Below are 26595 nucleotides of genomic sequence, written 5' to 3' on the forward strand. Positions count from 1 at the left end.
GAACTCCCTACATTGTATAAAGTAATAGAAATTGGCAGAAGCTTTACAATCACGCAGTTCGAAAAGTTTCTCATGTACCCCTACCACTGAGAGATCAAGACGGGGGCCCACCGGATTTGAGCACAGGTAAGTATTGGAATGTAACCAATCAAGGCAGGGATAATGTGTTAGATTCCATAATGTGAATGAGTCTAGGTTTCCTAATTGTTATAGATGGACAATGGAGTTTAAATTCTAAGGCCATTTTTATACCATTAAGTTTATTTTGAAATTTAGACAAATTGCACTTTAATTTTCTGAACTATGACCATGAAATGGCTAGCATTCTTTTAGTAGCTGTATGATTAAGAAGGTACACTTTTGGAATTTAACATTAATAAAAATTTTAAAGCTTTAAAATAAAAATTCTAATGCCAGTATTAGAAGTTTTTTTTTGCTGGGGATCCCTGGGTGGCTCAGTGGCTTGGTGCCTGCCTTCGACCCAGGGCCTGATCCTGGAGACCCAGGATCGAGTCCCACATCAGGCTTCCTGCATGGAGCCTGCTTCTCCCTCTGCCTGTGTTTCTGCCTTTCTCTGTCTCTCATGAATAAATAAAATCTTAAAAAAAAATACAGAAAAATGAGTTTTGTTTTTGTGGAGTCATCTTATAGAAAATATGTATTTAAATATTAAAAGTTGCTTAAATTATATCTAGAAATCTTAATCTGCTATCATTTCTTTTTTTAATTTATTCATTTATTCATGAGAGACAGAGACACAGGCAGAGGGAGAAGCAGGCTCCATGCAAGGAGCCTGATGTGGGACTCGATTCCCAGACTCTAGGATCACACCCTGGGCCAAAGGCAGGCACCAAACTGCTGAGCCACCCAGGGATCCCCTCATTTCTGATTTTGTTAACATGGTGGTGTCTATCAGGCATATGGATGCACTCATTTGAGCACATGCATACATGTTCAACTATATACACACATACATATGTTGTGTTCCTCAAACTACACCTTGAAGGGAAACACATAAGAGCAAGTCTTTCTTTAAGTTTTTATATGCTTTTCATATCTGATTTGCATAGATGATTTCCATATGACTCTTTTACTTCCCATCTTAATCTTTAACTTTTCCCCTCTTTCCTCTCCGCCTAGACCCTAAGATGCTCAGAGTATTTTACAGCATATTATTTTAATTTATATTTAATGAGGGATCCCTGGGTGGCGCAGCGGTTTGGCGCCTGCCTTTGGCCCAGGGCGCGATCCTGGAGAACCGGGATCGAATCCCACATCGGGCTCCCGGTGCATGGAGCCTGCTTCTCCCTCTGCCTGTGTCTCTGCCTCTCTCTCTCTCTCTTTGACTATCATAAAAAAAAAAAAAAAAAAAAAAATTATATTTAATGATAATGCCTTCTATTAACCCTTCATTTGTGGTCTTAAAACTCATTCACGTGCCTTCAACAAAGTATTGTTCCTTGGGGCAGTTTGGTGCTCTGGGAAGATTTACAAACTAATAGCAAGAAGCATAGTAGCCTGAGTTAGCAGCTTGTTTGTGCCCCCCTCACTACTGTACAGCCTTGGGCGAATTTCTATGCCTCTTTAGCCTCAGTTTCCACATCTGTAAAATGGAGATAATTCAGATCTTTTAAGATCTGTGTGATAAATTGGACCATGATTAATAGCTAACTGCAGCAGAGACTGCCATAGCAATCCTCCTTCTTCTTAAAAAACTAACTGACCCCAGGGGTGCCGGCGTTGGGGGCGGGGATGCTCAGTCAGTTAAGCAACCTACTCTTGATTTCAGCTCAGGTCATGATCTCAAGGTCCTAAAGATCTGAGTCCCACCTCTGACAGTTCAGGGATGAGGGAGGGTGGGTCTGCTTCTCTTCCTCTCCATCTCCCTCTGCCCCTCTCCCTCCCCCTTCCCCATGTGCTGCTCTCTCTGAAATAAACCTAAAAAAAAAAAAAAAAAAAAAAAGAAAAAACTAAACTAACAGACCCCAGTCTATGATGTTCCTGCCTAAAGTGTGAAGCCTGGATACAGTGGCTGCAATAAACACCTTGGGACCAGACGTGAGAAAAAGGCCTAGAGTCATAGAGACCTTGCTTCTGCCTTCTCAAGCCTCTGGACCAGGCCTGGGCTACTAACCTTCAGATTTCTTGTTTGGCAAGAGAAAAATACCTCCCCTGATCTACTAACCTCTAATGAGCTTGCATGATGTCCCTAGCACTGCGCCAAGCACCTGACATGCATCATATGCTCTAACCCGGGTCAGCCCTTCTACAGGAAACTGGCGTGTAGAGAAATTAACCAGTTTACACAGTGTCACATGGCTTTACTGATTGCTGTCCTATACTCATGGAGGCCTCAGCAATTGATTCAGTTATTTATTGTCAGAAATATGATACAAGATCACACCCTAAACCAAAATATTTCTTATGACCAACATCTGCCAACAGTTCTATAATTCTGCTTACATCAATATTGCTGAGTTACATAGGGTCCGTTGAGCAGCCACTCTGTCTCAGAGCAGTCACTGGGAAGTTGTACTTTCTAAAAGCAGACACTATGTATGGCATTTTCTCCCCTTAATGGCAGAAATCGGTAAGTAGAGGTTTGGTAAATGTGCTCATGTAAATAATTATGGATATGATCTAAGACAGGGCTTTGGGACATAGCTCATCGATTTTTCTGCATGTTAGAGTAGATCCAGGACTGTTGGAGTAAAATGATGGCACTACCCTCAAGGATTCTCTGTGAGTATGAAGTAGTGATAAAAACATTGGTTTCTAAACATGTAGTGAGTGCTAAGTATGTGTTAGGCACAATTCTAACTATTTGAATGCTTATGTTCGTTCTGTCCTCACAGCTCTGGCAAGTAATATAATAATCTCCATCTTTCAGGGGTTCCTGGGTGGCTCAGTCAGTTATGTATCTGACTCTTGATTTCAGCTCAGGTCATGATCTCAAGGTCGTGGGATCAAGCCCTGAGTTGGGCTCCACCCTGGGTGTGAAGCCTGCTTAAGATTCTCTCTCCCTCTCCCTATGCCCCTTCCCACCTGCTCTCTTCTCTCTCTCTCTAAAATAATCATCTCCGTCTTTCAGGTGAGGAAACCAAGGCCAGGAAATGTTACTTGTCCCTCATTTCTTACTTGCTAATAAGTGACAGAAAAGGAATTTGAACCTTAGGAATACATCGTTGCTTATTGAAGCATATATACTCAATCTCTTGGTTGGTAGCACAAATAACTAACCTGCAGGTCTCATTAGAAAACTCATTGCATGCTCTAAAGTGTGGTATCAAGATGCATTGAGAATTTACTAAAGAATATGAAGTATATCCATCTCCTTGACTCAAGTCAAACATGGTCATTTAGGACTACCTTGCTTTGGATCCCTTTAGAGTTGACATGACTATGCTTTGTCATTTTCCAATTGACCTGCTTTGAGGGATGGTACCAAAACAAAAAAACAAACAAACAAACAAAAAAACCTTTTGTGTGTACTGTAATGATCTTGTTGGAAGGGTTTTCTTTTCTTTTTTTTTTTTTAATTTTCTTTTGAACATTTTTATTTATTTATGACAGTCACAGAGAGAGAGAGAGAGGCAGGGACATAGGCAGAGGGAGAAGCAGGCTCCATGCACCGAGAGCCCGATGTGGGATTCGATCCCGGGTCTCCAGGATCGCGCCCTGGGCCAAAGGCAGGCGCCAAACCGCTGCGCCACCCAGGGACCCCTGGAAGGGTTTTCTATTCCATCATGCACTGTCATTATATGAATGAAGGAAGGACAAACAATCCAACATGAACCAAAGAAAAATTGGAAATTATGGACTTATAGAATTGAGAAGTCTGGATGTGCTTTAAGGACTGCTTGCTCCATGCTCAAGCGATGTCAGCAGAATTTTCTTTTCTCATTCCTTCTCTTTATCTCGACCCCATTCTCAGATAAGCTCCGCTCCTGAGGTCTCTAAATAGCAGCAGAGGCCCCAGCATGCATGCCTTCTCAGGTGCAAGCTCAAAATCTCTCTCCCCAAAGTGCAGATGGTCTGATTAGCTCTAACCGGATCGTGTGCTTCTCTCTGAACCATCCCTGGTGGCCAGGGGGATGCAATGCATTACATGGACTTGCCCGAGTCATGAACTCAACCCCTGGTTGAGGGGAAAGATGGAGTTATCTACAAGATATGTACCGATCGGGGTGAGTAGAGAATGACCCCCCAGGGGAAGATTGTGTTTAGTTATCAGGCAAGAACAGATGAACACTGGGCAGCAAAATTAGCACACTCTACTACACCCCACTTTATATATCGGTAGGAGCAATTCTGGCTTGATTTCATGGGCACTGACCAGTGTACCTGATCGTGTCCCCCATATGGTATCAAGCTTTCTCCTTACTATATTGGCTGACCCACCTCCACGGACTAAAAAATCTATGATGTGCAAGCGGTAACTTTCATTTTCCTAATATCATTTTTTCCTTATATTTCTTGTCTCATTCATTTATGTTTTCTTTTATATTTTGTATATCTTTATAAGCTACTTTAAAATTCTTTTGGGGGCAGCCCGGGTGGCTCAACAGTTTAGTGCCACCTTCAGCTCAGGGCGTGATCCTGGAGACCTGGGATGGAGTCCCACATCAGGCTCCCTGCATGGAGTCTGCTTCTCCCTCTGCCTGTGTCTCTGCCTCTCTCTCTCGCTCTCTCTCTCTCTCTCTCTCTCTCTCTCTCGGTGTCTCTCATGAATAAGTGAAATCTTAAAAAAAAAACATTTAAAAATAAAATTCTTTTGGAAAAAGAAATACGTGAAGCCTTAGAGATGTTATTTTTAATATCAGATATGTTAATACTGTCTAAATGTCCAAGCTGAAGATTCCAATAGCTAATATCTTCCCAGAAAAGGCTGGTACAGCTATTAATATGATTCCTATTTATAATTCTACCAGAAAAAATAGAACATATTTTAGTTTCCACCTGGATCACTTATCCTCTATTTGTCTCATTGACAATTGTCTATTTAGCTTTTAAGATTCAATTTATCAACTTTCCTTCCTTGATTGCCCCCTTATCCCCTCACCAGATCCCCAAGGTTAGTGGATTTTCATCCCATCTCATTTCTATCATTTGTTGTAGGAAGAGCTCTCAGAGGGCAAGCGCCACCTTATTTATGTCTGTATCTCCAGCCCCTGGCACAGTGTAGGAATAAGCTCTCAGCAAAAGTCCATGTAAGAAAGGAAAAAGGCAGGGCACCTGAGTGGCTTAGTGGTTGAGCATCTGCCTTCAGCTCAGGTCGTGATCCCAGAGTCCTGGGATCGAGTCCCACATTAGGTTCAGTAGCCAGGGAGCCTACTTCTCTCTCTGCCTGTGTCTCTCTCTCTCTGTCTCTCATAAATAAAATCTTAAAGGAAAAAAGTTGAGAAAAAAGGAAGAAAAGGACAGAAACAGAGGAAGGGAGAGAGGGAGGGGAGGAAGGTAGAACTGGTGGATAGATGGATGGAAGGAAGGAAAGAATGAGGCCAGAATGGCTTCAGCACAGGTGACCCTGGGTAAATATTGTCTATGGATGTGGTTAGTCACATATCTGGCAGGAAGAAACTTCCCCTCCCACATGAGTCCTGATTAATTTAATTTATACAGTACAGGATTCATACCATAAGTATGAAGACTGTAAGAAGATAGGATTCCTTCATTGTCCATCTATGCACAAAGATCCAAAGTCATTCTGTTGGCTGCCTGGCAGGTTTAGCTGCTGCCCCAGATAAGTCTTTGGGAATGGCTGAGGGACCGGAATCTTTGTATAGTATTTGTTTTGCCTAATAACAGGGGCTTTAAGGGTTTTTGGAAATTGGTTTTCTCTGGGAATCACTTAAGTTTCCCATTTCCTTGTAAATATTTTTAGTAAAAACATTATCTTCTTGGATTTCAGAAGAAGTTAAAAAAAAAAAAAGCTTGAAAGCATTCACTAAGTAATGTGCTCTTAAAACATAAGCATTTACTGGAAGGTAATGTCCTCTTTAGTGTGAATCCAAACCTCTGGGGAACACAGACCTGAAATCTACTGCTCCTTCTCTGAATCCTTTCTGCTTCAAATGATCTTCAAAATTCTCAGAAGGTTTCACCCATCTGAAGATTTAGAATGTAGTGATACTATATCGATATTATGGCTCTGCACCACCTGATACACTTGAAAATATACTATTACTGTGAGGTGCTAGTACTTTCCTACATTTAGTTGGTATACATTTACAGCAATTCTTTATAGTTTGACATTTTGAAATTATAAAACATCTTCATTTTTAAAACCTTTTAAAAACAGGCCAGCTACAAATAGAATTTAAATAAATAAAAAGACTGGACCAAAAAAAAAAAAAGAATTGGAGGAGATTTACCCATTAAAAACAAAAAACAAAAAAAACAAGCTTGGGATACCTGCCATTTTCTCATCCAATAGTTCTGCTTTATATTTAATTGGAAGTATAGTTGACATACACTATTATATTAATTTCAGGTGTACAACATGGTGATTTGATAATTATATACAAGATATTTACCACATTAAGTATAGTTACCATCTGTCACCATACAAACTTATTCCAGTAGTTAATAAGAATGCATTGATCTGCCTGTCAGAAAACTCCCTAGTATTCCTGAAAGGAGAAGCCTTACAAAAACACTACATGGGGCCCCTGGGTGGCTCAGTGGTTGAGTATCTGCCTTCGGCTCAGGTTGTGATCCTGGGGTCCTGGGATTGAGTCCTACATCGGGCTCCCCGCAGGGAGCTGGCTTCTCCCTCTGCCCGTGACTGCCTCTTTCTGTGGGTCTCTCATGAATAAATAAAATTTTAAAAACAAAAAAGCCACCACTACAAAATCTGCCCCCCCCCCAATACCTTGCCAAACCTTCCTTACCCAATACAAACAAAAAATAAAACCAACATACTCCAGGCTCTCCCTCACCTGTTTTAATTCTGATGAATTGAATATTTAAAAATGGGTCAAATAGCAACACAGGACCCATTGTCTTCATGATGGCTGGTAAGGACCACAAGAATTAAATTGCCAAATAAATCACTTTGGCTATTGGAGCAAGGAACTCAACATTTTCACAAGTAAGTCTCTTCCATGGGAGGATTTGATAGCATCTAGTCAGTGCTTACATTTCAAAGAAAAAGAAAAAAAAAAAAAGTTTCTCTCAGAAAATTGAAAGGAAAGGCTTAATTGGGAGCCAAACAGGCACAAGTTCAGTGGAGGACTAGAAAGGAACTCTGTTCTCAAGCCAGCTGAGGTCCAGAGCTTCAGCTGGTGGTAGTGCTCCCTCTGGGTGAGTGCTCCACAAGCTGGCATCAGGAGAGCCACGTGGGGACCACCCCTTCCTGGGTGCCTCCAACCCAAAGGAGAGGGCTGGCTGACATAGTACAAAAGGTGAACCCAAAGTTTCTTGAGTACTACAGAGGCTCTTCCTCAGGGATGCTGACTCGTAGCCTCACCTCACACAATGGAGAGACTCACATTCATGCACAAAAAGTAGTCTTCCTTTTCTCTTGTGTGTAATATTTTCCTTTCTTGAAAAATATTGCAATGGGTACAAGTTGCAGCTCTTCCTCGACAGTACGTCTCCTGCCTGTCTACTCCTTCTGTCTCAGAGCAACCCCTGCATGAGTCCACGTGACATCACTTCACACCTCAGACACCATAATGGCCTCCACACTTGCCCCATGGCCCTAAAATTCATTCTCCTCACAGTAGCCCGAGTGAGCTTCCCAATATAAAAATCATCACGTCACACACACCTCTTGCCTGCTCAAAACCCTTCAGTGGCTTTCCAGTTCTTTCGAAAGAACACCAAAAATGCTTTGCCTTGAATTACAAAGGCCAGTATTATGTAATCCATGGCTCATCTTGGCCTCAACCCCCCTAACATGCTCTTCTCCAGCCATCCCCCCCCAGCTCACAATTCATAGAAGACCCTCCAGGTCACCTGCCTTACTGTCTTTGTACTCTTGCAACTTTGAAGTGTCTAACTGGACTCTTCTCAAACTTCAGGTTCCGTTGAAATGTTACCTCCTTAGAGAACCTTCCACCATCCTACATAAAAATAGCCCAGTTCCACTACCCTGTTGTCGTGTGGTGGCAGATGTTTAACTGCTGGCTGTTGAGGAAAGGGAGAGAATCCCTGATTGCTAGTGCTTATTTCTGTGGTGTAAATACTACTACATAGTTGAAGCTACCAGTGTGAAGCCCCGAGCTGGCAAAATTTCTGAAACATAATAGTCACCTCTTGTGAGCTGGCGTGAGCTGGTTCCAGTGGACCAGCATATTATTGTGTATCACACATGACTGCTTGTTCTATTTATGGCACCCAAGAAAAGTGGTACTTGTGGGGATTTGTTTGTACGTTGGTTGTTTTGGGGGTCCCTAAAGCCTAAAGACAGAGATTGGCATGTAAGGTCTATGAGGGAGGGTCCATCTCAATCCTAGCCCAATTCTATCAGTGCAGTAAGTTTTTAGAAAATATTTATGAGGTGAGGTGCCTGACTGGCTCAGTCAGAACGGTATGTGACTCTTGATCTCAGACATAGGGACACCACCTCCCAGCTCACCTGAAACCACAGGTGGCAGAGAGAAGATGGCACCAGATGTCTGGGAGTGGATGGCACAGGGCTGTAGCTGCCCTGTTCCCCCTGAGAATTTCCAGGACAGCAGCCTGTGTGGCAGAAATGAAGCGACTGTCCCTGGATGAAGTCGCCTACCTCAAAGGGAGTGAAGGCTACGCTCACCCAGCTCTCTCCCTCCATGCCTTGGAATGGGTTGACCCAACACATTGCTCCCATTTACAAGACAGCAAGAAGAGAGGGAGGATGGGAGAGAATTTTACATTAAATGTCTTTTCCTAGCTATACCACTGGCCTGGGTCTGAACCCCACTGAGAGGAATCCTCCGCTCTTTCTCACCCATGCCTCCTACAGAAGACTCCTGCACAAAGGAATACTTCTCTGTGAAGCCAGCTCCCTTCATATGACGCAAGTTTCTCAACACTTGTTTCTGTTAATAAACAGACATAGGTTTGAAAGATCGCCTTGTTTCAGGCCTCTTTTTCTTTCCTTTTTGTTCTCTGCCACTCTATTTGTAGGTTTTGCTTTTTTCACGTAAAGAAAAACCCACAATAGCTTGGACAAATGATACTAATCTGTATTTATAGTATCTTATTTTACTTAATGCTGTTTTTGGTTTTTACAGCTGACTGACTTTCGGATGTATAAAAAGATTGGCCAAGGTTCTTGCAAAACTGGTTGTCAAATGCTAAATTTTGTAGATGTTCCAAGAATCTTTGAGCTTTAAAAAGTGAACCCTGAAGTGAAAAATGTTTTATATTTGTCAAGCCTAAGAATTTTATAGAAAATATCACATTCATAGGGTATTTTTATTTCAGAGTCTGACTGCTTTATGTTTTTTAGCCAACACGGCCTTTCTAATGTCCTGAAAGCTTTCTTGTCACCCGTGTTATATATCTGGAGACCTGAGGTTTGAATAAATTGCCCAAGATAGAGAGACAGTCAGTCACAGAGGTACATCTCCAACAAACTTCCATGTCTTATCACACAAATTTCCTAACATAATTTAATCAATTTGCCAATATTGAAAGCTTTCGGGCAGCCCGGGTGGCTCAGCGGTTTAGCGCCGCCTTCAGCCCAGGGCGTGATCCTGGAGACCTGGGATCGAGTCCCACATCAGGCTCCCTGCATAGAGCCTGCTTCTCTCTCTGCCTGTGTCTCTGCCCCCCACCCCCATCCCTCCTGAATAAATAAAATCTTTAAAAACAAAAACAAATAAGCAGTCAAATGCTCCAGAATCAGTTGTGTGTAGAGATAAGATCCTTACCCTTAAGAGGTTTACCTCCAACCTGGGAAGACAGAAAACATTCTCTAATTGATGCTAATACAAAGAACGGGACTCTTGGGACCAAAATACAAAGTTCTGCAAAATGGCAAAGTGAGGAAGGAATTCAGACACATTAAGGTGTGCTCAGAAAAGGCAGGAAAACCAGAGCAGGCTTCTAAAGAAGGCTAGCATTCCGTGAGGTCAGTAGACAGGGAATGCATGCATAGGCGAGAAAGGGGAAGATGGGCTGAAGCCAAACTCAAGGATAGAAATTTCCAAATTTCTTCCAAAGGGGAAGTGGAAGGACCACCACCACATTCAAGGGGACTCCTCTCCATCTCAGCAGTGGTGTGCTGGAGCGTGCTGCAAAGGCTTTCCCATTGCTAATGTTGTAGGGACTTTGAGAGGCTAGTCACAACATGTCTACATGTAGTTGGCAAGGTGCCCAGGTGGAAGTATTGACACCACAGAAATGGCAGATGCTACAGATCAGCAACCCCCACCCCTCACCCCCACCCCGTGCCCACCCCACCCACCACCTGAAGATACATGGCTTCCCGTCAAGGAACCATCATGTTGGTGGTGTGTGAGGAAGAGAAAGGAGGTCAATAGAGGTCAATAGGAGTGGCCAAAGAAAGGAGTAGGGAGACGGAGGCAGAGCAACAAAGACAAGGTGGCAGGAAACCACCATGGACTTTCCAGAAGGTAAGGGCATGACTGAGGAACCAACAGGAGAGCAGAAGCACTTACTTTATATCTTTAGGGGAGGGTAGAGTTGCTTAGAGCTCTGTATCATACGAGAGCAGAATTAAGAATTCTTTACAGGGCAACCCGGGTGGCTCAGCGGTTTAGCGCCACCTTCTGCCTGGGGTGTGATCCTGGAGGCCCAGGATTGAGTCCCGCATCGGGCTCCCTGCATGGAGCCTGCTTCTCACTCTGCCTCTCTCTCTCTCATGAATAAATAAAATCTTAAAAAAAAATTATTTACAGATCCGGTAATAGGCTGCCTTACACCTAATGTTTTTATGAAGCTGAAATTTTTGTGGCTGCCCTGTGCAGCCTGACCACTTATTTCTGTTATTGGAGCAGATTCTGAACAATTTTTTTATTTTATTTTATTTTTTTATTTTTTTAAAATTTTTATTTATTTATGATAGGCATGCAGTGAGAGAGAGAGAGAGGCAGAGACACAGGCAGAGGGAGAAGCAGGCTCCATGCACCGGGAGCCCGACGTGGGATTCGATCCTGGGTCTCCAGGATCGCACCCTGGGCCAAAGGCAGGCGCTAAACTGCTGCGCCACCCAGGGATCCCTGAACAATTTTTTTTAAAAGATTTTATTTATTCATTCACGAGAGACACAGAATGAGGCAGAGACATAGGCAGAGGGAGAAGCAGGCTCCCTGTAGGAAGCCCGATATGGGCCTGGATCCCGGGATCACAACCTGAGCTAAGGGCAGATGCTCAACCACTAAACCACCCAGGTGTCCAGATTCTGAACAATTCTTAAAGGATTTTGGCCCTACCTGCAGACACTCCCGCTGCTCACCTCTGACTGAAGCCATGTCGTCATTACACTCAATTTCCGTGCAAGGCTGTCAGCTGGGTCCTCATGGCCTGATTCCTGTAGGATATATATGTCCAGATTTGGCTGGCTGCATTGTGTGGTGGATTTCCATATACTTGCCACCATTGGACAAACCCAGCCCATCCACTACTGCACTCATGATCTCTCTTCTGACCCTCACCTCTTCTCCATTACAAACTTATTTAGCATCCTCTAAGTAGTTACCTCAAATAAAAATGTGGGTGTCATTTCTGGCTTCTCTATTTTTCCTCACTGCCCACATCTAATCAGTCAACTTATCATTAGTGCTTGTTCCCCATTGCGAATGCAGAGCACACCCAGTACATTTTCACAGTGCATTTGCACAGTCTGTGCCTTCAGCCTGGAATTCCCACCAAACTCCCCTAATTTCTGTACCTACTTCATGACTTCACTAATTCCTACTCATTCTTCAAGATATAGCTCAAAATCACTTCTGGAAAGAAATTGTCCAGGACACCCAGATTGATCGATGGGGCTCTCCTAGACCCTTCTCTGGGCTCTCTGCTCCTGTGGCTCCTGAGTACATTTCAATCACTGTCATGTCACACAGTTGGGTACCTGCCTGCTTTTCTTATTACACAGTAGGAACCATGTCCTTTTAGGCCTTCTGTCTCCTTTCCCAGGCACTTAGTTGATGTTTAAAACTTGCTTGCATAATTATTGGTCTTGGACTTTTCCTTTTAGCTGGGGAAGGTAGCTTGAATACAGGGATTACATGTGATATAGGAGGAATACAATAAAGGGAGTAATGCATACTTGGCTCGTGAGGTGCCATAGTGTAAGGGTCGGAAAGACAAAGATGACGTGTTTCATGACGATCACTTTATCAAGGAGATTGATGCAGAGAAGAGGTGGAGAGTGATGTAAGACTAGATGTGGCCACAAGGACAGTAACAGAGGCCTCAGGCCAGGCAGCTCCAGAGAAGGGAGATGAAACACACCGGGGGGATAGGAAGTGAGGACAAGGCTGAACATTTGTTAGTTCTGGGTGTGCCAGATGCTTTACACACGTAATTTAAGTTATCCATGCAACCATTCTATGACATGGGTTTATCTCTAAGAAACTGAAAATAACTGCCAACAAGAAAAAGGAGACTCAGGTTCAAATGCCAGAATGCAGAGTCAGACCCACTTAATGGCTCCTGTAAATTCAAACCCTGGTTCATTCCCTCATAAGACCACCCCTTACTGATGTAGAAAAGCATGTGGAATAAAGAGGGTGAAATTTAAGTTGAGCCTCCACCCCAGCCTTCCCTCAACTCAAATATTTATCCATGGGAGGTGGCTGGAAATTAGGCTGAGAGTTAAAATTCATATCTGAATTGATGGAGCATTTTTCCTCCCCAATGGAGAAACTTGGGCGTTTTCAAAGGCAAACACATGTTCCTATGGTTTTTTAAAAAAATAGCTTAAAAAATATCTTATTTATTCATGAGACATGCAGACAGCCAGGTAAAGACATAGGCAGAGGGAATGGCAGGCTCCTCGCAGGGATCTCGATGTGGAACTCGATCCCAGGACCCCCGGGATCGCGACCTGAGCCAATGAGCCCTCCAGGTGCCTGAGAGAGAGGATTTGACCCGGTTTCTCCAGGGATCTCTCTCTCTCTCTCTAAGTAGGCTCCCACCATGGTGCTCAAATTCACAACCCTGAATTCAAGACCTGAGCTGAAATCAAGAGTCGATCACTCTACTGACTGAGCCACTCAGGTGCCCCCTAGTGATCTTCTTTCAACATTAGTGGAATCGAGAGCCCAGGCCTCGCATCAAGATGAGACAGATGACCATCTCTTCCCATAATGATGCTGAGCATTGGGTGGGCTGGGCACCAGCGCTGCTGGGTGTGGAGAGACGGTGACCCTGGGAGGGTGTCAGTGAGGCAGTTTGCTGTGCCAAGGAAATGGGAGTTCCCCTGGCCAGCTCACAAGAAAATGGTGTTTCCTTGCCCCAGAAAAGATAAGAATGTTCATGTTAGCAAGACATTCTTGTTTCTGGATAAAACAGAAAAGAAATCAGCTACTGGGGAGACTGCACTGGACTTGGCCCACTGACAGGACCAGGTCCATATTCCCCTTTATTGGGCAAGAAGGGCTGCCATTAATGAAGAGCTAAGGCTTGAGATACTGGGGTTTACAGACACCAGATGGGACTGAAAAGGTAGAATTTCCCCAGGAGGCAGAAGGAGTGGGGGGATCTTGAGGAGAGAAGTAACAGACAGGCTGTAAAACCTGAGATTTCAGAAATAAGATGAACAGTGAGAGTAACGCAAGAAAGATCGGGTGGGAAAGAGAAATGTCCATGGGGGAGGACACCTTCCTTCAGAGGCCTGAGTCTTCAAGGATAAGGTTTACCTTTTATTTGTCCTATCCTCACTGGGCTTGCTCTTTTGAGATTTGCCTGGCCTTTTTTTCCCTTTTTTAAGGATTTTATTCATAAGACACACACACAGCAGCAGCAGCAGCAGCAGCTGCAGAGACCCCTTTGGTTCGCTAGCAGCAGAGAGCATCCTTTGAAACACTAGGCAGTGAGAGTGAATTCCCTCTGCCTAGCCTACCAAGGATTAACACATCCCCTTAAGCCAGGACCTTAAAAGGAGTTTGCTACAAGTGAAGTTACAGATGTGTATGATTGTATTTCATCCAAGCATTCATAAAGGTCAACCTCACTTTGCAAACATGTGCTTTGCCCACTCCCCCTCATTAGTGCATTAAATGTTCTTTCTCTCCCACCTATAAGTGTGCCCATGTATGGTCTTCCATATCTTACCATATGTAAGTTGCTGTAAGCTGACAAACAGTTGAGAGCTTTTGAATGGTATTTCCTTCTCTTGCTGCCAACAGCCATCTTGGTTTCTCTCAAGGAGCCAAAAATATCCTTCAGATAAGCCACAAAGAGACCATTGGCCTGGGCTAGAACCAAAATCAACTTCCAAGGACCATAGTATTTAAACTAATGAGAGCTAATAACAGTGCACTGAAGAAAGTGAGTCAGTCAACGACCTAGAAGACCTCACTGGGCTTGTTGCAAGATATCCCTTGCATATATTTCTATGCATGTAAGCAATAAATAAACAATGTGGCTATAATAATGCCTGTCTTTTTTTAAAAAAAAAGATTTTATTTATTTATTCATGAGAGAGGCAAAGACATAGGCAGAGGGAGAAGCAGGCTTCCTGTGGGAGCCCAATGCGGGACTTGATCCCAGGACCCCAGGATCATGACCTGAGCCAAAGGCAGATGCTCAACCACTGAGCCACCGAGGTGCCCAATACCTGCTTTTCAAACTCATGGGTTATGCTAAATTTCTATAGAAATGGATTCAGGAAATCTGATTTTATCATTTTAGCACCTTGAAATTGGTGAGAATTTCTGATATAATAATATTCAGTGGTGATTTATGCAGATAAACAAATGGATGCTTTAAAGAAGGTGTAGGGATGCCTGGGGGGCTCAGTGGTTGAGCATCTGCTCAGGTTGTGTTCCCGGGGTCCTGGGATCTAGTCCCACATCAGGCTCCCCAGAGGGGAGCCCTGCTTCTCCCTCTGCCTGGGTCTCTGCCTCTGTGTCTCTCATGAATAAATAAAATCTTTTAAAAAATGTATGAAGGTCACATCGTGTTCTGGTAAACATGATTCGTATTTCTTGCAGAGGACTTGTGGAAGAATTAAAAATATAGGCAGAGAGAAGAGAATGTTCTTTCTCTCCTGCCTACAAGTGTGCCCATACATGGTCTTCCATATCTTACCATAATACACACTTCACTATTTCCCTTTCTGATAATGCTCCAGCATGTTAGGTTCTGGGTTAACTAGTTTCCACCAAGGGCAGGCTTTGTTAAGAACTAAGTGGGGATACCCAGGTGGCTCACTGGTTGAGCGTCTACTCTAAGCTGAGGTCATGATCTCGGGGTCCTGGGATTGAGTCCCACATCGGGCTCCCTGTAGGGAGCCTGCTTCTCCCTCTGCTTATGTCTCTGCCTCTCTCTAGCTCTCATGAATAAATAAATAAAATCTTTAGAAAAACAAAAACCAAAAAAAAAAAAAAAAAAGGCTTCTTTTCCCTTCTTTCTACTGGAAGCAAGAAGGGATTTTTCTCCAACATTTACTGTGGGAATGTGGTTGAGCTCCTGGAGGCAAAGCTCACAAAACTGCAGGGGCCCTGTTAGGACTGGGTTCCTCTGGAGTTTTTAAACTCTAACTGGTCTGCACTGAGCCTCCAGCAATCCCTCAGTTATATATCTGGTTTTCCTGCCTGAGTACTGATTCCCAAAGTGGGTTCTGCTCACTGAGCCTGTGCTCAGGTAAACTTGCATTCCCTGGATTGGCCTGCCTAACTCTCCGGTCTTGAAGATCAGAGGATTTGCCCTATATACTCCCATCTCTTATGGATCTAAGAAATGTCATTGATTTTTCAGTGTATTCAGCTTTTTACTTGTCAGGACAGAGTGGTGACTTCTAAGCTCTTTACATGGGAACTGGAAATGGAAAGTCTTCTACTCCCCTTCTCTATTTCTCCCTCTTTAGTTGCCATGCTTCTTCAGGAACCATCTTTGCTTACTTTGTTGGTTTTGTTGACAACCTTTCTTCAAATGGCTCCTAATTTCCAAATCCAGGGTATATTTGAACATGTGCATTTTCCAGTAATGCCACGTAGCATCCATAACCACTCTTTTTACAGCAGCCTTTCCTTTAGCCTATATGAAAACACTTTAGAATCTTTTTTAAAAGGTTTTATTTGAGAGAGAGAGAGAGAGAGAGAGAGAGAGTGCAAGAGCACGAGCAGGGGGAGAGGAAGTGGCAGAGGGAGAGGGAGAAGCAGACCCTGCCTGAGTAGAGATTTCAACACAGGCTCTATCCCAGGACCCTGGAATCATGACCTGAGCCAAAGGCAGACGTTTAGCCAACTGAGCCACCCAGTTACCCCATTCTTTATACAGACATGAGATTCTATTTACTAAAATCTCTTAATTACCAACATAGGCCACTTCCTGTGGTTTAGTCTTTGGCCTTCTATTTTTCCTCCTTTACATGCTCTTTTGGTGAACACATCCATCCTATGGCTTCTATTATCATCAATATGCAAATCTACATATTCAGCACGGATTTCTGTCCTGAGATCAACAGCTTTAGCTGCATACTGGAGAACTCAAGTGGACAAATACCAAAGATACAGACCTAATATAAGCTCCATTTGTGAATACATTTCTTCTGACCTGGATGGGAAATATTTCAACAAGTTCAACCGCATCACAGAGTGATGCCCACAAGAAACTAGTATGCTTGAGTGAGCACTGGAAACCCAGGAGACTGAGTTTTACCTCCCACTATTTCAAACATCCATATGGACTGCATCCATCAGAAATAGTTGAGGCTTCAGAAACAGGGCATCTTTGTTGAAAGACCCTTTTTACTGAATAGAATGCATTGGGAAAGTATGCATCTCCCTGACCTAAAACATGCTCCTAAGCTGGCTCCTAAGCTGGCCCAGCATCAGGGCAAATTTCTAGAAAAGGAAACCATCTCCTGGGGCTTCTCAGACATGACCAGAGGAAACTCCCAAAAGACTCTAATAACCTAGCAGATGGGAAGATAGAATATGGAGATTTGATATATTATGGTACTTATAATCTCATTTATACTCTCAGAGTGATGATTTTTTAGGCACTTTTTCCTAGATGAATTGCAGATAGTGATCCAAGCCAGGAACATAAAAGTTGAGCTTAACTTTCTTCATCTCTGAAATCTAGTGAGTACTTTGTAAATCTATCCTTTATAACTTGTGCAGAAGAAAACTACTAGAGCACAAAGGATGCAGGGGAAGAGACTACTCTTATTGAGTTCTTATATCTGCCTGGGTGGCTCAGTCAGTTATGTCCTACACTTAATTTTGCCTCAGATGATGGCATCAAGCCCTGAATCAGGCTCCACACTCAGCAGGAAGTCTGCTTGAGATTCTCTCTCTCTCCCTCTGCCCCTCCTCCCATTTGTACTCCCTAATAAACTCTTTAACAGATTCTTACATTAAGTGATATAAATTCAAAGTAGACCATAAAGATGTGTACTGTAATTTCTTAAACAAGTATTCAAAAAAATAAACCAAGAAGTATAGCTAAAAAGTCAATAGAGCTAATAAAATAGAATACTAAAATCTAGTAAATCAACCAAAAAGGATACAGGAAAGGAAGAATAAGAAACCGAACAAATAGAGAAAATTCCAGCAAGATGTACACTTACACCCAACCATATGGGTAATTATGTTAAATGTAAATGGACCAGCCATTTCAATTAAAAGGCAGAGATTACCAGAGTGGATGGAAAAAGAACAAGACACAGGACACCTGGGTGGCTCAGTGGTTGAGCATTGGCTCAGGGCATGATCCCAGGATCTTGGGATTGAGTCCTGCATGGGCTACCTACAGGGAACCTGTTTATCCCTCTGCCTAGCTCTTTGCCTCTCTCTCATGAATAAATAAAAACTTTAAAAAATAAAAATAAATTAAAAAAGAACAAGACCCAATTATATGTTGTTTATGAAAGATGCCCTTTAGGGATCCCTCGGTGGCACAGCGGTTTAGCGCCTGCCTTTGGCCCAGGGCACGATCCTGGAGACCCGGGATTGAATCCCACGTCGGGCTCCTGGTGCATGGAACCTGCTTCTCCCTCTGCCTATGTCTCTGCCTCTCTCTCTCTCTCTCTCTCTCTCTCTCTCTGTGACTATCATAAATAAATAAAATAATAAAAATTTAAAAAAAGAAAGATGCCCTTTACATATAAACACACAGACAAGTTGAAAGTACAAATATGGAAAAAGATATTCATACAAATACTAATCCTAAGAAAGCGAGGGTAGCTGTATTGATTTCAGACAAAGAAGGTTTCAAGACAAAGAATTACTAGAGAGGATTAGGAACATCTAATAATGATAAAAGGTCAATTCCTCAAGACCAAGTAAATCTGCTCTTGATAGTGTCGGTCTCACATGCTACCTCCTCTCTACTTCATCTCATGTCTGGCTTAGTTTAGTTCTTTTGGTTCCTTGGCAGGATGAGGTCTATCTTCCATTCTAATCCACCCTGTGGATTCAAGTTCATTTTTAAAACAAAAATCGGATCATTCGTTTAATTAAAAATCTCTGATGGTTCCTAGTCACTAGCTGGATAAAGCTCAAATCCCTTCTTTGGCTTGTTATACTTGTCCCAACCCAGCTATCCAGCTTTATCTTTCATTGATCATCACTCAACCTTGACCCCATTCACAATTACTTTTGTTTCAGAACACACAATGCTTTCCTCAGTGCATATTTCCTCCCCCTGTCAAAGATCCCCCTTCTTTCACTTCCTCACACATCAATTATGCATCCTTTTGTATTTGGCTATAAGCTATACTTGAACTGGCCCCTGTTATCCTCTCCCTCCTCCCTCCCTCACTGTACCACAACCACACTGGCCACAAATACACCACACGGAGTCCCATTCTAGGGTCTTTGCATTTGTTGTTCTCTCTTCAAGGCATGCGCTCCTTGCTCATTAGCTCCGAGGGCTTACTATGCATTCAGGTTGCTCCTCATGGAGTCCTTCCCTAACCTCTCTCTCTCTCTCTCTCTCGTTTTTTTTTTTTTTTTTTTAAGATTATTTGAGAGAAAGAGAGAGAAAGAGAAACAGCATGAGCGAGGTGGGGCAGAGGGAGAGGAAGAGAGAATCTTAAGCAGACTCCATGTTAAACATGGAGCCTGATATAGAGGTCGATGCCAGGACCCTGAGATCACGACCTGAGCTGAAACCAAGAGTCAGACACTTAACTATGCCACCCAGGTGCCCCCCAACCTCCCATTCTTAAGCAACACCCACTCCCCCAATCACTATACATCATGCTATTTTATCATCTCCACACTTTTCATCATTGCCTCAAATACCCTTTTCATTTATTTGCTTATTGTGTCTCCCCATTCCACTAGAATGTATACTCCATGAGAATGGGGATCTCATGGGTTTTATTCACCAATGTATCCTCAAATCCTAGAACAGTACCTGGCACGCAGTAGGTAGTCAATAACAATGAATGAATGGCAGGTGGATGAGCAGATATCTAGTATAGGGAAACTTTTTACTAACATTCAATTCCATCCAGCAGGCTTCAGACCCCAGTCATTTCCAGGGCTCCTGAGGCTGATTCCATTTGCTTTCCCTTTGGCAGTTCCCCTCCCTGGACTCTCAAAACTTCCTGCGAGCCCACCACCTCCACCAGCAGCAGCCCTGGTTAGGTCTGTCTACATAGTGTCTGTCTGCCTGACTGTCAGACTACAGCCTAACTCACTTAGATCCTGTCTATTTCTCAGTGCCTGTCAGAGGCAATAACATGGTGTTTAAGAATTGCTACTGATCATTTGTGAAGCCTTTTTAGCGGGGTGCCACACATTTTCATCAACATGTTAAAAATCTGCTGCTTAGTCCATTGAGATAAACAGGTACACAAAATGTGGTGTGTACATACAATGGGATATTTTTCAGCTTTTATTTTTTTCATCATTTTTTCCTTTTTTTTATTTTTATTTTTTTTTTATTTTTATTTATTTATGATAGTCACAGAGAGAGAGAGAGAGAGAGGCAGAGACATAGGCAGAAGGAGAAGCAGGCTCCATGCACCGGGAGCCCGACGTGGGATTCGATCCCGGGTCTCCAGGATCACGCCCTGGGCCAAAGGCAGGCGCCAAACCGCTGCGCCACCCAGGGATCCCCATTTTTCAGCTTTTAAAAGGAAGGGAATAGGGACGTCTGGGTGCCTCAGCAGTTGGGGGTCTGCCTTTAGCCCAGGGCATTATCCTGGAGACCCAGGATTGAATCCTGCATTGGGCTCCCTGCATGGAGCCTGCTTCTCCCTTTTTTGTATATTCTTTTATTGGAGTTTGATTTGCCAACATATAGTATAACACCCAGTGCTCATCCTGTCAAGTGCCCCCCTCAGTGCCTGTCACCCAGTCACCCCAACCCCCTGCCCACCTCCCTTTCCACCACCCCTTGTTCATTTCCCAGAGTTAGGGGTCTCTCATGTTCTGTCACCCTCACTGATATTTCCCACTCATTCTCTCTCCTTTCCCCTTTATTCCCACTATTTTTTCATATTCCCCATATGAGTGAACCATATAATGTTTGGCCTTCTCCGATTGACTTACTTCACTTCTGCTTCTCCCGCTGGCTGTGTCTCTGCCTCTGTGTCTCTCTTGTGAATAAATAAATAAAATCTTAAAACTAAAGGGAATGGATAAACAGATAAACCTTGAGGACATTATGCTCAGTGAAATAAGCCTTGCACACAAAAGAGCAGATAATGTATGATTCCACTTATATGGGATACCTAGAATGGTCAAATTCAGAAACAGACAGGTAATGGTGGTTGCCAGGGCTGGGGAAAGGGTGAATGGTGGGTCATGGGTACAGAGTTTCAGTTTTACAACATAAAGTTCTAGAGCTGGGTTGCACGACTGCATGAATGTACTCATCACTACTGGGCTGTACACTTAATAATTATTATAATGGTCATTTTTATTTTACATGTTTTTACCACAATTTTTTACCACAACAAATTATTTTATAAAGGGAAGAAATACATCACCATACACATATCAAAGAAACTTAAATTCTCCTTGGAAGATTTTCTACTCTGATTCTACTTATGAATGTAATGGAAAAATCTAAGTAATGAGGATCTGGGGATCTGCACTGTGCATCCACTGAGATTTCAATAAAATACTAATGAGCAGAGGGAGGGTGGGGGGGAAGGTGCCAATGATGTCAGGCGATTAGAGCTGGATTGTGAGCTCCAAAGTACTTGCCTCAGACCATGCCTCTGACCTTTTAAGTCATTTCTCGGAAAGAGCCTGACTCTCTAACTCCTTGGGTACTCCCCAAATCTCCAACAAAGAATCTCCATTTTTAGATTGTAAAATTTTCTCTTGGTTGGCTTAAAATAAAAAAGATGTATTCATGAGAGAAAGAGAAAAAAAGGGGGGGTACATAGGCAGAGTGAGAAGCAGGTTCTTCGCAGGAGCCCAATGCGGACGGAACTCGATCTCAGAATCCCGGGATCATAACCTAAGCCGAGGACGGCTGCCCCACTGCTGAGCCACCCAGGCATCCCTCTTGGTTGGCTTTTAAAACTCAGCTTGCGTTCTGTTTGTGTGTGTGTGTGTGTGTGTGTGTGTTTTAACATATTCAAGTTCACTGTCCTCTCAATTTAAATTCACCATCATGGGCCGCCTGGGTGGCTCAGTGGTTGAGCATCTGCCTCCAGATCAGATTGTGATCTGGGGATCCTGGGATCGAGTCCCGCATTGGGCTCCCTGCAGGGAGCCTGCTTCTCGCTCTGCTTATGTCTCTGCCTCTCTGTGTCTCATGAATAAAGAATTCTAAATAAATTTAGCATCACTTTAGTTTTCTTACGACAGGCCTTCCCTCTCTCCTTTGATTTTTTTTCTCCCAGAACTGCTCCCCCCGCCAATCTAGTATTCATTCAGTGGTTGGTTTTCTTTTGAGAGAAAAATGTTTGGCAGCTTACTCTTTGGCTACAAAAATGTTGAACAGGTTTTGAGCACTTGGGTTTCCTGGCTGGCACGAATCCCTTGCCTTGTTACATAAAGGGACCCTTACACCCTTGAGACTCCAAGGGAACATTTGTGTTGGAGTTTCACTGTTCTAGGGCTATTGGGCAAGGTACATATGGATGGGTCATTGCTGTGCACATTCAAAGATGACGTGGACGGCAGTGTTATTTACCACAAGTACATAGCAGGGGGTGGTAGGCAGGCCTGCTGCCCTCGTGGTGGGGCCAGTCTGTCCTTTGCAGACTCACAGTTCCATTTCCTGCCAGGGCTGTGGTGTCTGGCACGGAGCCTTGGCACTGGCATCAGTGGCCCCTTCTCCCTTAAACCCAGCCATACCACTTCAGATTCCTGGCACATGTCTGCAGTGTCCACTCTTGCTGTTTCTTCAGCACTGTATTGCCCTCTGGGAGCCTGTAGCCTAAAACAGAGGCTCAACCCTGACTCAGCTGTAAAATCCAGGATTCAATCTAAGCTGAAATTAAATATAGCCTTATAATCATTATTCGTTATTCTGTTTATTAACAATTGATCCTATAAGTTGTTTACTGATATAATTCATGGTCAATAACAATATTTCATGATTGTGGCTAACCTTTTTGGAATGCTTACACTGTATTGTATTCTACTGCTATGTTTCAACTCATTGCACCCTCACAACAACCCTAGGAGGTATGTAACATTATTTTCCCCATTCTATCATATCAGACAGTGAACTATGGCAAGGAGAATTGGAGAAACCCATGCAAAGTCCCACAGCTAGGAAGTGGAGCTGGGATCGAAATGAGGTAGCCTGGTTTCCTACTCATGCAGTCCGATTCCAGAGCTTGCATTGGAGTAGATGTCCCAAGGTTTGTTTTTTAAGATTTTATTTATTTATTCAGTGAGTGACACAGAGACACAGGCAGAGGGAGAAGCAGGCTCCATGCAGGGAGCCTGACGTGGTACTCGATTCCGGGTCTCCAGGATCATGCCCTGGGCTGAAGGCTGCCCCCAAGGTTTATCCTGTACAACACAATACTGATAATGCAATGAGAAAAATGAAAGGATGTTACAGACTGTACATCTGTCCCTCAAAACTCCCATGTTGAAACCCTAAGCCCCAGGGTGATGGTTCTTGGGGATGGGGCTTTCGGTAGCAATTAGGTTTAGACAAGGCTTGCTTTTTCTCTCTGCCATGTGAGGACACAGTGAGAAGACCATATCTGAAAGCCACAGAGTGGACCTTCACCAGAGCCCGAACCGCTCTCACCTTGACTTGAACTTCCCAGCCTCCAGAATGGTGGGAAATACATGCCAGCTGCTGAAACCATTCAGTCTACGGTATTGTTATAGCAACCTGAGCGGTCTAATACAGGGGAGGGTGCTCCTTAACCAAATCAATTTGGGAAATGCTCTATCTTCACTCTCTATCGCTTTTCCTATTAGGAAATCAAAGGCTCTGAAAAGTCCTGCAGTAAAGAAAGCTATTTAAATTTGTTTAACCCAAGGTGCCAGGGTGATTCAGTCATTTACGCATCTGCCTTCAGCTCAGGCCATGATCCCAGAGTCCTGGGATAGAGCCCCTCAAACGGGCTCCTTGCTCAGTGAGGAGCCTGTTTCTCCTTCTTCCTCATCTGGGGCTCCCCTTGCTTGTGTGCTCTCACTCTCTCTCAAATAAAATCCTTTAAAATAAATTTAACCAATTGCTTCTCAAACTTACTTGACTTGGAAAGTCTTCATTTACGAATACTTAACCAAACACACTTGGAAGGTTCTACTGGGGTAAATGCCTCAGCACGCTTGTTTCCAGGTAGAATGTAACTGCCCAGTGAAAACAGAGCCTGGTGTAGGAAAAGGTTTGGTAGCATAGACCAAGAGGAGAGAGGTGATGCAGGCAGAGCCTAAGAAACACAGAGCAGAGGGCTGCATCCAAGAGGCAGGGAGTGGCTCTTTAAGAGAAGAGCCCAGGTATCCAGAACATCAGGGAAGGTAAATGGGGAGATGTACTATGAAGAAGTTTTGTTCTCAGGTAAATCCGGTGAGAACGAACTTTCAAGAGCAAAGTTTAGGGCCTGCCCTGGACAGAGGATTTGACTTGAACAGAAAGGCCATTACAGTATTGTGTAAATTTGAATCTAGGAGAATAGGATAACAAATCTCAGAATTGGGGATCCCTGGGTGGCGCAGCGGTTTGGCGCCTGCCTTTGGCCCAGGGCGTGATCCTGGAGACCTGGGATCGAATCCCACGTCGGGCTCCCGGTGCATGGAGCCTGCTTCTCCCTCTGCCTGTGTCTCTGCCTCATTCTCTCTCTCTCTCTCTCTGTGACTATCACAAATAAATAAAAATTTAAAAAAATATTTAAAAAAAAAAAAACAAATCTCAGAACTGTTGTATCATCTCCCTGAAAAAGCCAGATGGGATACCCATTAGAAAAATAATACAGGGGCACCTGGGTGGCTCAGTAGTTGAGCATCTGCCTTTGGCTCAGGGCATGATCCAGCGTCCAGGATCGAGTCCCACATCAGGCTCCCTGCGAGGAGCCTGCTTCTCCCTCTGCCTATGTCTCGGTCTCTGATTCTCATGAATAAATAAAATCTTTAAAAAAATTGTCAGACTGATATCCTAACATTGTCTTAATTTCTTTCTAGGGAATTACAAGTGACCTCAAATAAAGGGCCAGAGAATAAGAAGATCTTTCTGGCCATAGCAGTAACCAAAACATGTTTGCTAAAGATCTTGAAAGGACAGAAAGGGGGGATTAATAGCACAATTGGGTTTTTGTGTCTTTAAAGTGAAAATATTAATTCTAATTGAGTAGCTAGATATTTTTAATAGTTTATGCTTCTTGCAGGGTAGGTAGGGTGGAGGGGAGAGGGGGAAATCGCTGGCAGAATGATGGCAAATACATACAGAAAACCATCAAATTGCTGTGGGATTGCATAGTAAGATGTCATGCCTCCTGTTAGATGAGGGGGAACACGCTAGAGGAAGTTTGGAAAAGAAACCATTTTGTTCAGAGGTAAGTGCACTTAATTCAGACAGGACATTTGTAATGAGTATGAAACACACGAATCAACTGTGCAAATAGATTCAATTTACTTTTTTCTTAAGCAGAAGAACATAAAAACACAGTGGCCTCAATGATTTAACACTGAAAGTGTTGACACAGAACTAAACCTCAACATAGAGCAGTGGGCTTGCCATACTCTTCATTTAAAACAAATTGAAATTTGCTTGACATCAATTTTTCCTTGGAATTGGAACGTACTGAGATTTTATACATGTTACACAAGAGCAAACAGCCTATTTCGTTTTTTTGTATTCCTACGTTCACCTGTAATTGCAAATTGCATACAAATGTTTTTCTCTTGTGTAAATGCCAAGGAAAGTTAGTAGATGCAAAGGGAAGTTAGCAATGCCATCTATTGGTGAGATGTGGTTTGACCACATTTACTGGGTACAAGACCTGGAGTTCCTATGGGGGCAAGGAATTGAGTAAAAAGAGATGGGACAGGTATTCTGTATTTCAGAATGGTGGTGAAATCTATCTTTTATGAGACAATTAGAAATTCGAACACCTAAAAAAAAAAAAAAAAGAAATTCGAACACCTAAATGGTATTTAAATAATTATGGCTAATTATTTTTAGGTTTGATGTTGGCATTAGGGTTATGTTTAAACATCCTTACCTTTCAGAGATTTGGGGCCAAGTCTGACCCCACTATCTGTTTAACCTATGATCTAAGAATAGTTTTTACAGGGTCACCTGGGTAGCTCAGTCAGTTAAGCATCTGCTTTGGCTCAGGTCATAATTCTGGGGTCCTAGGATGGAGCCCCACATCTTCCAGGCTCTCTGCTCAGCAGGGAGTCTGCTTCTGCCTCCCTTTTTGCCTCTTCCCCCAGCTTTTGTTCTCTTTCTCTTGCTCTTAAAATAGTTTTTACACATTTTTGGTTGAAAGAACCAAAAGAATGATTTATGCCATAGGAAAGTTATATAAAATTCAAATGTCAAGGTCCGTAAAATAAGGTTTTATTAGAACAGGACCATGCTCATTTATTTCCATTTTATCTATGGCGGCTTTGTGCCATACCAGCAAAGCTAAGGAGCTGCAGAGAAACCATATGGCTCATAAAGCCTAAAGACTTACTCCCTGGCCCTTCACAGAAAAGCCTTACCCACTCTGCCCTAAAGCTTTCCTGTTTTGTTTTTATTTTGAGATAAAGTTCATGAGAGAGAACCTAAGTGGGGGGAGGGGCAGAGGGAGAAGCAGGATCCCTGCTGAGCAGGATTCTGGGCTCCATCCCAGGATCCTGGGATCATGAGCTGAATCCAATATGCAGACACTTGACTGACTGAGCCACCCAGGCATTCCAGAGTTTTCCTATTCTAAGTATGGCCAGTGAACCAGCAACACTAGCTTTGCTTGGAGGCTATTAGGAACACAATCCTGGTCTGTGCCCCAGACCTACTGATCCAGACCTCAAAATCTTCAGACCTCAGTTCCTACTCACATTAAAGTCTGAGGAGTACTGATTTAGAGGCCTCTGCTTG

General features: G+C 43.3%; 1 protein-coding gene and 1 long non-coding RNA gene across 3 annotated transcripts in view; both read right to left on the reverse strand.

Annotated features, from left to right (window-relative positions):
- CLDN10 (claudin 10) overlaps positions 1 to 26595 on the reverse strand; it is a 127109-nt gene that overhangs the window by 56742 nt on the left and 43772 nt on the right. The window lies entirely within an intron of this gene.
- Positions 22634 to 26595, reverse strand: part of LOC144287819 (uncharacterized) — a 34522-nt gene continuing 30560 nt past the window's right edge. The window contains exon 3 of the long non-coding RNA XR_013355569.1: positions 22634 to 23066. This is a non-coding gene — a long non-coding RNA (uncharacterized LOC144287819). The remainder of the gene's footprint in view (positions 23067 to 26595) is intronic.

Source organism: Canis aureus, chromosome 17 (assembly GCF_053574225.1).
Source record: "Canis aureus isolate CA01 chromosome 17, VMU_Caureus_v.1.0, whole genome shotgun sequence".
Lineage (NCBI taxonomy): Eukaryota > Metazoa > Chordata > Mammalia > Carnivora > Canidae > Canis > Canis aureus.